This window comes from Hesperophylax consimilis, chromosome 22, assembly GCF_061612785.1.
Source record: "Hesperophylax consimilis isolate HC1 chromosome 22, BYU_Hcon_1.0, whole genome shotgun sequence".
In the NCBI taxonomy this organism is placed as follows: Eukaryota; Metazoa; Arthropoda; class Insecta; order Trichoptera; family Limnephilidae; genus Hesperophylax; species Hesperophylax consimilis.
In genome coordinates, this window is record NC_142857.1 from 29,113,687 (window position 1) to 29,124,388 (window position 10,702).

A 10,702-nucleotide genomic window follows, 5' to 3' on the forward strand; every position below is an offset into this window, starting at 1 on the left:
ATTGTACGATAAAAACCAAAACCTGAACGATTCATATTTTTTGATACATATGGTAATTTTGGTAGGAATTTCTATTCCTGAAAGTCTGTTTACCTATTAAAAAAACGAAAATTATACTTCATTCACTATACTCTTTAAGGACGGGTTGTTTCGGAGAATTTGAACAATTCATCAAATTTCAACGTTCATTTTCCAGTTCTGTGAAAAAAAAATTCAAGTTCTGTTTTAATTTCAGTTTTTTTTAGCCTATAATAATATAATAACAGAACTTGAATAGAACTTTCACAGAACCCGGAAATGAACGTTGAAATTTGATGAATTGTTCAAATTCTCCGAAACAACCCGTCCTAAGTATTTTTTTTAAACAAACTCCTGTACAAAATTAATTATGCTTTATCTCTAAAGTTGTATAGAAAAATATTTTTACCCTTTTATTTGACATTGAGCATTGTCTATATACAAAATAATTTTCCCTATTTAATGTAAAAAATATTTGAAATTGTTATATACCAAGTCAATACATGAGAAATTGTTAGGATGCAGGCGAATTCTCAAGTTATTGTTTTATAAAATTATCTTTTAATTAATGTCTTTGTATTTGTATCTGTATTTTAAACTTAAATAAATAAAAAAAAAAGTGGGTGTGTCAAGCCTACGCAAGACAGAAGTGAAACTTCTAGTATTCTTCTCTCTTATTATTAGGGCTTTTTTATACTAATTTTCATATATTTATTGGCAGGTAGAGTAGAAATTAATATTGTTTAGCGTTTGCCAACGACCATACCATGTTGAACACACCGGTTCTCGTCCGATCACCGAAGTTAAGCAACATTGGGCGCGGTCAGTACTTGGATGGGTGACCGCTTGGGAACACCGCGTGCCGTTGGCCCATTTTTTATGGTAATTTCATGTTTTTTTTTATTTTTTTATCGTTACTATCATTAATAATATCATAAAATTCTTTAACTTTTCAAGTATGCTACAGGCCTAAAATATTACTTAGTGGATTGATATTATGGTCAACCATTGAAAAAAAAAATTCCTGCAAAGTTATGGATGTAATTACGATCTTTTTCAAGCGCGTATGTAATGATTATTTTTATCAACGTCGCACACACCTTGCTAATGTTTTCAGTATTATTAGGGCTTTTTTATACTAATTTTCATATATTTATTGGCAGGTAGAGTAGAAATTAATATTGTTTAGCGTTTGCCAACGACCATACCATGTTGAACACACCGGTTCTCGTCCGATCACCGAAGTTAAGCAACATTGGGCGCGGTCAGTACTTGGATGGGTGACCGCTTGGGAACACCGCGTGCCGTTGGCCCATTTTTTATGGTAATTTCATGTTTTTTTTTATTTTTTTATCGTTACTATCATTAATAATATCATAAAATTCTTTAACTTTTCAAGTATGCTACAGGCCTAAAATATTACTTAGTGGATTGATATTATGGTCAACCATTGAAAAAAAAAATTCCTGCAAAGTTATGGATGTAATTACGATCTTTTTCAAGCGCGTATGTAATGATTATTTTTATCAACGTCGCACACACCTTGCTAATGTTTTCAGTATTATTAGGGCTTTTTTATACTAATTTTCATATATTTATTGGCAGGTAGAATAGAAATTAATATTGTTTAGCGTTTGCCAACGACCATACCATGTTGAACACACCGGTTCTCGTCCGATCACCGAAGTTAAGCAACATTGGGCGCGGTCAGTACTTGGATGGGTGACCGCTTGGGAACACCGCGTGCCGTTGGCCCATTTTTTATGGTAATTTTATGTTTTTTTTTATTTTTTTATCGTTAACATCATAAAAAATTTTATATCATTCTTTAACTTTTCAAGTATGCTACAGGCCTAAAATATTACTTAGTGGATTGATATTATGGTCAACCATTGAAAAAAAAAAAGGCGTTAAAAACAAAAAAATTATGTGCGATGGCCGAGAATCGAACTCGGATCAACTGCTTGGAAAGCAACTACGCTGACCATTACACCACCAACGCCAGTTGTCGAGATGAGCTAAGAAGCATTTATATTTTACTTCAAAACTTTGACTAGATCAAATGAACTTTAATCGGTCCCGCATTTTCGTTTCGGTCATGAGTTGGTTTTACTCCGGTACTCGAAATTGCATGACGCGGGTAAAGAAGTTTCACTTCAAAAGCTAAAATACTTAGGACTCTGTTTTTTTTTCATTTCCCTACAAAGATTTTCTTCCATAATACAAATTACAGTTCTTTATATTATAAGAAAACAGAACCTTAAAAAAAACAAATGATTGAACCGATTTTGTGAAAACACATAAAATTCGACCATTAAAATGCAACATTACCATTGGTTTCAGTTATTACCACTGAACTCGTCAAAAAATTTAAGAGGTCCGTTTTATAAAGTGTTATGAACGGCCCGAGGCACGGTTTTTCAATAAGCGCTTGAACTCCAATGGCGTTTTTTACGGTTTTATCATTTTTACCGCTCCCCGCCGGCTAACGGAGCATTAATGACGTCACAGACAAAACCCGTGGGGAAATAATGTTATTATTCAGTCACCATAAAAGTATAAAGCCGTTAATAACGCATTGTTTCATTTTGATTATAAAATAATAGAGATTTTTATTGAACTGGCGATATTATTGCCTCTGGCAGACGGCGGGCAAATAAAAATGAGATTATTTGATTATAAATACGGCCGTTACAAGATTGAATACAATTGTGGCCACTTGGAAGTATTAGAAAATGTTTTTGATGGGTGAACGAAATTTTTTATTTTTATAGACTTGGTTTAACCGTTTGCATGCCAAGACTTGAATTGCTTTGGGGTGACTGTTAACCCACATATTTTATAATTTTATTGCCATTTTTTTTATATTTCTTATTGAAAATTATTCTTATAGTACACATTTAAGACACATCGTTGTTTTTTTTCAGAATAACTTGATGAGTTAAGCCTCAATTTATAATATTTAATTATTGAAGAAAATATTAGCGATTCTTAAACGAAATGTTTGAAATTTTCGTTTAAGAATCGCTAACATTGTCTTCAATAATTACATATAATTGTGTTTTCTTTAAATAATTATTTTAATACAGTAAATAAATATAAAAAACCTTTTCATTCAACAAACAACTTAACACCCCTGCCATATGTCACTAAAAATGGTTTGCTACGTTTGGTGACTTAGCAGGGGTGCTCGGGTTCGTGGGCTGATGTTTTTTTTATTGTCTTGGTGACGGGTTTTTTCATCTATTATGTGGTAGGCCGGATCGGGAGGGACTAGTTGATGGAGACCTTTTGAACTTTTCTTCCGGACTCTCTTAACCCATCGCCTTGCACCGCAGTGGGAGGGATGGATTCATACGTCTGTCACTCCTAGAAACATTTACCCCTGTATTCCTATACACCCTTCATAACTTTACCCTTTTCAAAACTTCCTCTTCTTCTTTTCTCTGAAAATATCATCCACACAGCATCCCCAAAGATGACATTATTATTATTAATTATTTTCCTCTAGGTCTCCTTTTCGATTCACTTCAGCCTCACAATCAACGCCATTCCCTACGGAATCTGGACAGTCTAGATTCTAGAGGCTGCCCAACCCCAGGCCCGCGGGCCATAATGTGGCCCGTGAACGAATTATAAGTGGCCCGCGTGAACCATTTTCAACAAACCCGCCAATCCGCCAATTTGAAAAAGTGTCGCGGGCCTGCGGTAAAACAAACAATGCCGCTTGCGCGCGGTCACCAGTGTTGCCAACGAAGGCGATTTATCGCTATTTGGGCTACTCAAAGCGACGAAAAAATCTAACTTGTCGAACTTACTTTTTAAACAAAAATACACCGGTTTTGATATAGTATTTTTTGCGTCCGAAATGGAATCTTGCAGCCACTCTCCCTTCCCATGGAATTCGAAAAATTGTTGTGGGGAATCACATATAAATATTTGGTCGGGAGCACTCATTTAGAATTTTTTTTGTGAGGAATTATGTTTTATAGAAATTCTCTAACAACCCCCCCCCCATGGAAATAGGAACCGTCAGGTATTCAGTGGCCCGCCAGTGATTCAAAATCGTCAATTTGGCCCAACTGTTAAAAAGGTTGGGCAGCCTTGCTATAGAACAATTGTATTATATTCCCAAAGCTTTAATTTACCTCAACATTGCTGCGGAGAATTAATAAGATTGTCAAAAGGTTTGCAAATCCAACACATCATAACCATAAAAGCCACGATAAAACACTCACGACGTTCAAAATACAAATAGAAATACTATGTTTCTTTTAAGACTAACGAAATTCCGTCCTGTTCGCTGAGTCGGACACGGCGAGACAATGCCACATAGTTGCAATTATTATTTCTGCACTGTAAAAGTGTCATCTGATAAGGGGACCGTAAAGCGGCACGAAACGGACATAACTCACGGACATATTTCACCAACAGTCAGAGCTTGATATTAATCACATTTAAAAAATTGCGGCCGGGTAGTTTACGCGCTGGCCGTCTCAATATTTCAACGATTTACGCGTACGCGTTTAGTGTTTTTATTTTGAAATATTACGTTGATAACTTTGTTAAAAATAACTGAAATTAACTTTTCGTTTGTTCACACTTCTTTCAATTTTCACAGTAAGACTATCTTCTGGTTAATATTGAGAATATAATTCTCCATATTATCACTGTAAAAATATTATTACTATATTATATTATCAAAATAAAAACACTTAAATATCCCTGTCGAAGACTTAAAATACAATTTCTTATTAAATACTCTAAAAATACATACATTAGAAGATAGACGAAAAATAAACGATTTAACGTTCTTATTCAAAATACCTCTAAATTCGACTGTTGTGAACTCCTGCAACTTATAAATATACATACACCAATAGTAACAACACGACAAAATACAATATTCTACAGCAGCACACATAAGCGTAACTACATTGCCCACTCTCCGATACAACGACTTCACACCATGGGAAATCATTACTTGGGTGATGTTGACATAATATTCAATACCATCTTGGCAAGTTTCGTGGATCATTTAAAACATTTATTTCAACAATACTCCTTAACACATCATGTAAACCTACAAATAACTGTAATTTTCTGTTTTTGTTTCTTGGGTTTATATGACTTGTTGCATAGCTTTTATCAAATGTAATTTTTTAATTATTTTTTATGTTTCAAAGTATCTGTCAAATTAAAATTACACTACCAACCATGTAAAAGCCCCCTGGGAGTTAAATAAATAAATTATTATAATTTATTAGGAATATAATTTTCTTTATTTTTTTATTTTAATAAGAATATACTTTATAATATTATTACAATTTCATAAGAATATAATTAGCCATATTAATATTAATAATATAAGAATATAATTTATTGTATTATCACAATTTAATGACAATGTAATTCATATATTATTAGGCTAGCTTTAGACTTGTAAGTTTTTTCGTAAATTTACAAGTCTAAAGCTAGCCTTACAATTTTAAAAGAAAATATTTTTGTTATATTATTAGTATTTAATAAGAATATAAATGATAAAATTGTTTAATAAGAATATAATGTACGGCATTATTAAAATTTAATAAGATTATAATTAACTTTATTTTTACATTTCATTAAGAATATATTTTACTTTAGTATAACAACTAAACAAAAATATAATTACCATATTATTACAATTAAATAAGAATATAATTTTGTTATATTATTACATTTTCATAATAATACAATTTCCTCTATTTTTACTATTCAATAATAATATAATTTACTAAACTATTAAATTTAAATAAGAATATAATTGACAATATTATAAAAATTTAGTAAAAATATAATTAACTGTATTATAACAATTTAATAAGAATATAACTTGCTCTATTATTACGTAGAATCACCTCCCGAAAGTAGCGCACTTTACCCCCGGTTACCTTGAACTTGACGTACGCGCGCCGTCCATTTATTAAATAATAATAATAATAATGTGGTCAACCCAAAAACTTACTGACTTATACAGTGAACAAAAAGATATTACAGCACATGTGTTAATAAACGTGTATTACTTTAAGCTAAAATAATAATAATATAATCTCGTGGAAAAATATTACGACTAATCTATCAAAACATGTAGAATATGCAAACACGAGATCAATACCGAACATATAATATTGATCTCGTGTTTGCATATTCTATCAAAACATGTAGAATATGCAAACACGAGATCAATACCGAACATATAATATAAAATTGTGTGTAAAACTTATATTATTATTATTTAGCAGCGCATATAAAAACATATGATAAAAAAAAAACATTCGTTGCAGTCCATACCTACGATGAGAAAAGCAAAAAAAAAATTTTAACCCTTTCGGGATGTATTTATTTTTCTTTTATTATTCATCTTTTTTCGTGTTTAGCGTAAGGTCTCTCATTAGAAGAATATTATTTATAGCACTCACAATAACGATTTTAAATTAAACATTTTTGTTACCAGATATTTCTTAGATATAATATCAAAGTTACAACGCTGTTTATAATTTATTTCGTTTACGTTGAAGCGAGCGTTTTTAACATCAAATTTATAAGAAAACCTAATAATATACGTTATATCATGTTACATTCGTTTACATTTTTATGAAGCCATTTCAGATTTCTCCAGGCAGTTTGAAAGATTTAACGAGTACTAAAGGTACGTTAACATCCCTTGGCCTACCTATTTATGTTCTCCTGGGAAACCTAAGAGGATCATTAAAAATTACGAAATTAAACGCAGTTAATAGGAGTGGAATAATGCTGTGGCTAAAAAAAACAATTTTCTGGAAAATAATTCTATTTTATAATATACAAAGCAAGGAGCTGTAAACAGAAATTATTGTAAACCTTATTTTTCCAATGATCAATATTATCGCTGATATCGGAACAAAACTTTACATACATCCCTACTCTTTCTTTGTGTAAAACCTACTTTTCTATTAACTAACATTAGTTAAAAGAAAAGTAGGTTTAAAAAAACATATGAACATCTCAGCATTAGTTCTGCTGGTGTAGTGTTCGATTAGCACAGTTAAATATTTATAGTACATACACCACTATTCTTAAATATCGTCAATCCGTATTAATTTTGCCTTTCGCGTAATTTTTTAGATTATTCGTTAACGTAATAATATACTCAATTCACAACAAAACAAGGTATAACAAAACACTTCAACACGTCGACACAAGTTTTTCTAGTGAGGTGTTCACGAAACACTATTATAATATTGCTTTAAAAAACTGTTATTATTAGTATATTTTTTCAAATACTTTATTTTAATATCCTTAATTTAACTACGTTATTATATTACTTTAATACACTTATCAAACTCCTTTGTACAACTTTCGATGTATCTTTCGTACTTCTTCCTGTGCACCTTTTATCATTTGTAAAATATCAAATCTGTTTAAATAAAGGTTTGCTGAATGCAAACATACATCAAACAAACTGTTCGTGTTTATCTTTATAAATATCAACAAATTTACTAAACATTGCCCTGTAACTATATTCTTGCTACCTTTAATACTTATTTTGAACTTTTGTTATTATATACAATAATGATTGAACTCCTTTGTATAACAGAATTCTCTTTGGTAACTTGTATTGTACCTGCTTATGTCGTTCATAATGATTTTATTATGTTATGTACTATACACGTATACTCCTGAACAACTAAACTAAAACGATGTATGCATGTAAAAACCTTCAATGCGTTCAATAATATGTGTACTTCGTTCTATGTATATAATTTTCTCAATTTATGTACAGATATATAAGGAATTGTATATCACAATATTTTAATCATAATAATTTAACTGCAAAGTTAATAGAAATAAATGATTTTTTTTGTGTTTTAACTGTTTGTCATCATAATACACAAATATCCTTAGGGCAGTGGGGGAAAATGCATAAATCTTAAATTTGATAATAAAAAAAACTGATGCTGATATTTAATTCAATGCAAGCTCTCCAATATGGTGTCTACCGTTGAGATTATTCTAAGCTGAACATAAGACGATCCCTTGTGGATAATATATGTCATACAAGGTTAATTAATGGATAGTTAAGTTATCAAGGGATTAATCTGCCTCAAAATAATAAATAATGTTTGCGTAGGTATACTTTATTTCCTTTCTAACTTACCAACAAGACAAACTATGAACACCTGAAGCGGTTAAATGAAAAATATAAAACAAATTTAATTAAGAAAAATAACGATTTGAGAATAAAAAGGAGGAAAATAAATAAAACACCTTAATCTTAAACACACAGCCTTTTGTTATTAACCTTGTGATAAAAAGAAAATCTAATATGCAATTATTAAATTGACCTGAGAATAAAAATAGAACATATTATAGCATTTTGTGCTTGCAGGTTACTCTGAAAAAATAAATGTTTTTTGTTGTTAGTTTTTGAGTGTTTGAATGTGAACAGATGATTTAAGCGTGTGTTTTGTACTAAGCGTACTAAAAAGTTAAAAATAATGTTTTGTAGAACGTAGTCACTGTCAACAGTGTTGTTGATAATTTTGAAAAGACATTTTTTTAGTCGGTGTGTCCAGGAATAAAGGCATTGATTTGAACGTTGGTTTTTTTTCTTAATATTCCCTTTTCTTACTCGTCTTGGCTCGTCATGACTCTTCATCTTCTCGTCCTTTCTTGGTTCATCTATGCTCTTCATGCATCTTCTTGTTTTTTATTGGTTCAGCTTAGCTCTTCATGCATCTTCTCGTCCTTTCTTGATTCATCTATGCTCTTCATGCATCTTCTTGTTCTTTATTGGTTCAGCTAAGCTCTTCATACATCTTCTCGTCCTTTCTTGTTTCATCTAAGCTCTTCATGCAACTTCTCGTCTTTTCTTGGTTCATCTAAGCTCTACATGCATCTTCTTATCCCTTCTTGGTTCATCTAAACTCTTCATGTATCTTTTTGGATTTTCGGGCTATTCTGGACTTTTTTTGTAAAACTTACTAATCCTCACGTATGATGGACCGTCACAATCAGTTAACACCCCCCGCCTCACTTACATTCATACATCGTCTCATTCTTCATTTCAAGTTGACTGATCTTGAAATAACCCAACACGAATAATGCTGATGGAATGCTACTGAGTAGGACATCCAATATCACATTAAAAACATTTGAAAAGACCTTATACAAAAGGCATAAATATTCCAATATCTCATGATATATTTCAACGCCCTTTTAGGGATTTATCAAAAAAACGGCGCTGTATGAATAAGCCAAATATCATTATCCCTCGCAAACACTAGACTTTACTAGTTCAATTTGTATTGAAGCTAGTTTTCTCAAACTTTTAAAGGTTACCCATCAATGCAATATATCATTGAAGAAAATGATAACACATCTAAACGAAACATTAGAGAAAATTGGGAAAAAAGATTCAAAATAATATTGTTTATTCTGAATTTGAAATATTAGTTAATACTAACACATCTAAACGAAACGTCAGAGAAAATTGGGAAAAATAATTTCAAAATAATATTGTTTATTCTGAATTTGAAATATTAGTTAATACTAACACATCTAAACAAAACGTCAGAGAAAATTGGGAAAAATAATTTCAAAATAATATTGTTTTTTATAAACATCAATCATGACATAGCATAATCTAAGCACATGCAGAAGTATTATATTATTAACTTTCTTTTGTTAAATTTAAGTTACTGTTGCTTTTAATTTAATTCATAACCTTTGTTTCTGCTATCGTGGTACGAGAATACGCCGTCAGATGCAATGCAGGAAAACACTTCTTCTTCTTGACTTATAAATTTATTAAATCACAATATAATTGCAGAGGATCTTATTTTCCTCTGCTCAAACTTAAACTGAAAGAAATAAAGGTCTAGTTTCCTTTATTCTTCAGTTTTCCCTAGGTTTACATAAACCTAGTACTTATCTCATGACTGACTGCGTAGGTACGCATGTACCTACCAGTTATATCAATACTAGCTCCTCCGTAGGTACGCCTGTACCTACCAGTTATATGAGTACTGTCCTTTTTCTGGGAGGTATCTGTATTTAAACTAAATTCTTGGAGGACATATTACAAAAATAAAGATGTTCCACCCGCTCGTCGGAAAACAACATTCTTAAACATAAAAAAATAATGCACTTAACTATCCTAAATGATACAAACGTGACTTAAACAATACAAATATTTTAAACGAATTATTTTAAGGGAGATGAAACATTATTTGGGGTTTTTATTACTATGGGACAGGGGTGGGAAAGATATTGGAAAATATTTTTAGGCATAATGGTTTAACTAGGGTGATCATAAAATAGAGAGCGAACAACTCTATTTGAAAGCTGCCGCCGCTTGAAGTAAAATGTCACGAATTCTTAAATCATAAATTATACACAATCAAGACAATATCTTTATAAAAATACCAGGCCAAAGAATTGTTTTATCGTAGGGTCGAATGTGCAAATGTGTGAAACTACGCTAACTTTGAAAATATGAACTGTGGGAACTGGCCTGAAGGCTAAATTTTATTGAGCAATATGTAAGAGTCGCATTCTGGAAGATAAAACCTTATTGTAAAAGCCCAGTGGGGCGGTAATAAATTCAATTCTTCAATAGTTCTTTACTAAACTAGTTATTCTCAATTATGGATGTATTTATTTG

At 31.2% G+C, this 10,702-nt stretch overlaps 3 non-coding genes across 3 annotated transcripts; all 3 read left to right on the forward strand.

The window, feature by feature from the left end:
* The first annotated feature begins 770 nt into the window (after positions 1–770).
* LOC149413430 (5S ribosomal RNA) lies at positions 771–889 on the forward strand. Its single transcript, XR_016304485.1, has one exon. It is a non-coding gene; the product is annotated as a 5S ribosomal RNA (ribosomal RNA).
* A 323-nt stretch (positions 890–1,212) lies between these two features.
* Positions 1,213–1,331, forward strand: LOC149413431 (5S ribosomal RNA). The gene has a single exon (XR_016304486.1). It is a non-coding gene; the product is annotated as a 5S ribosomal RNA (ribosomal RNA).
* Positions 1,332–1,654: 323 nt separating this feature from the next.
* Positions 1,655–1,773, forward strand: LOC149413432 (5S ribosomal RNA). The gene has a single exon (XR_016304487.1). It is a non-coding gene; the product is annotated as a 5S ribosomal RNA (ribosomal RNA).
* Positions 1,774–10,702: the final 8,929 nt, after the last annotated feature.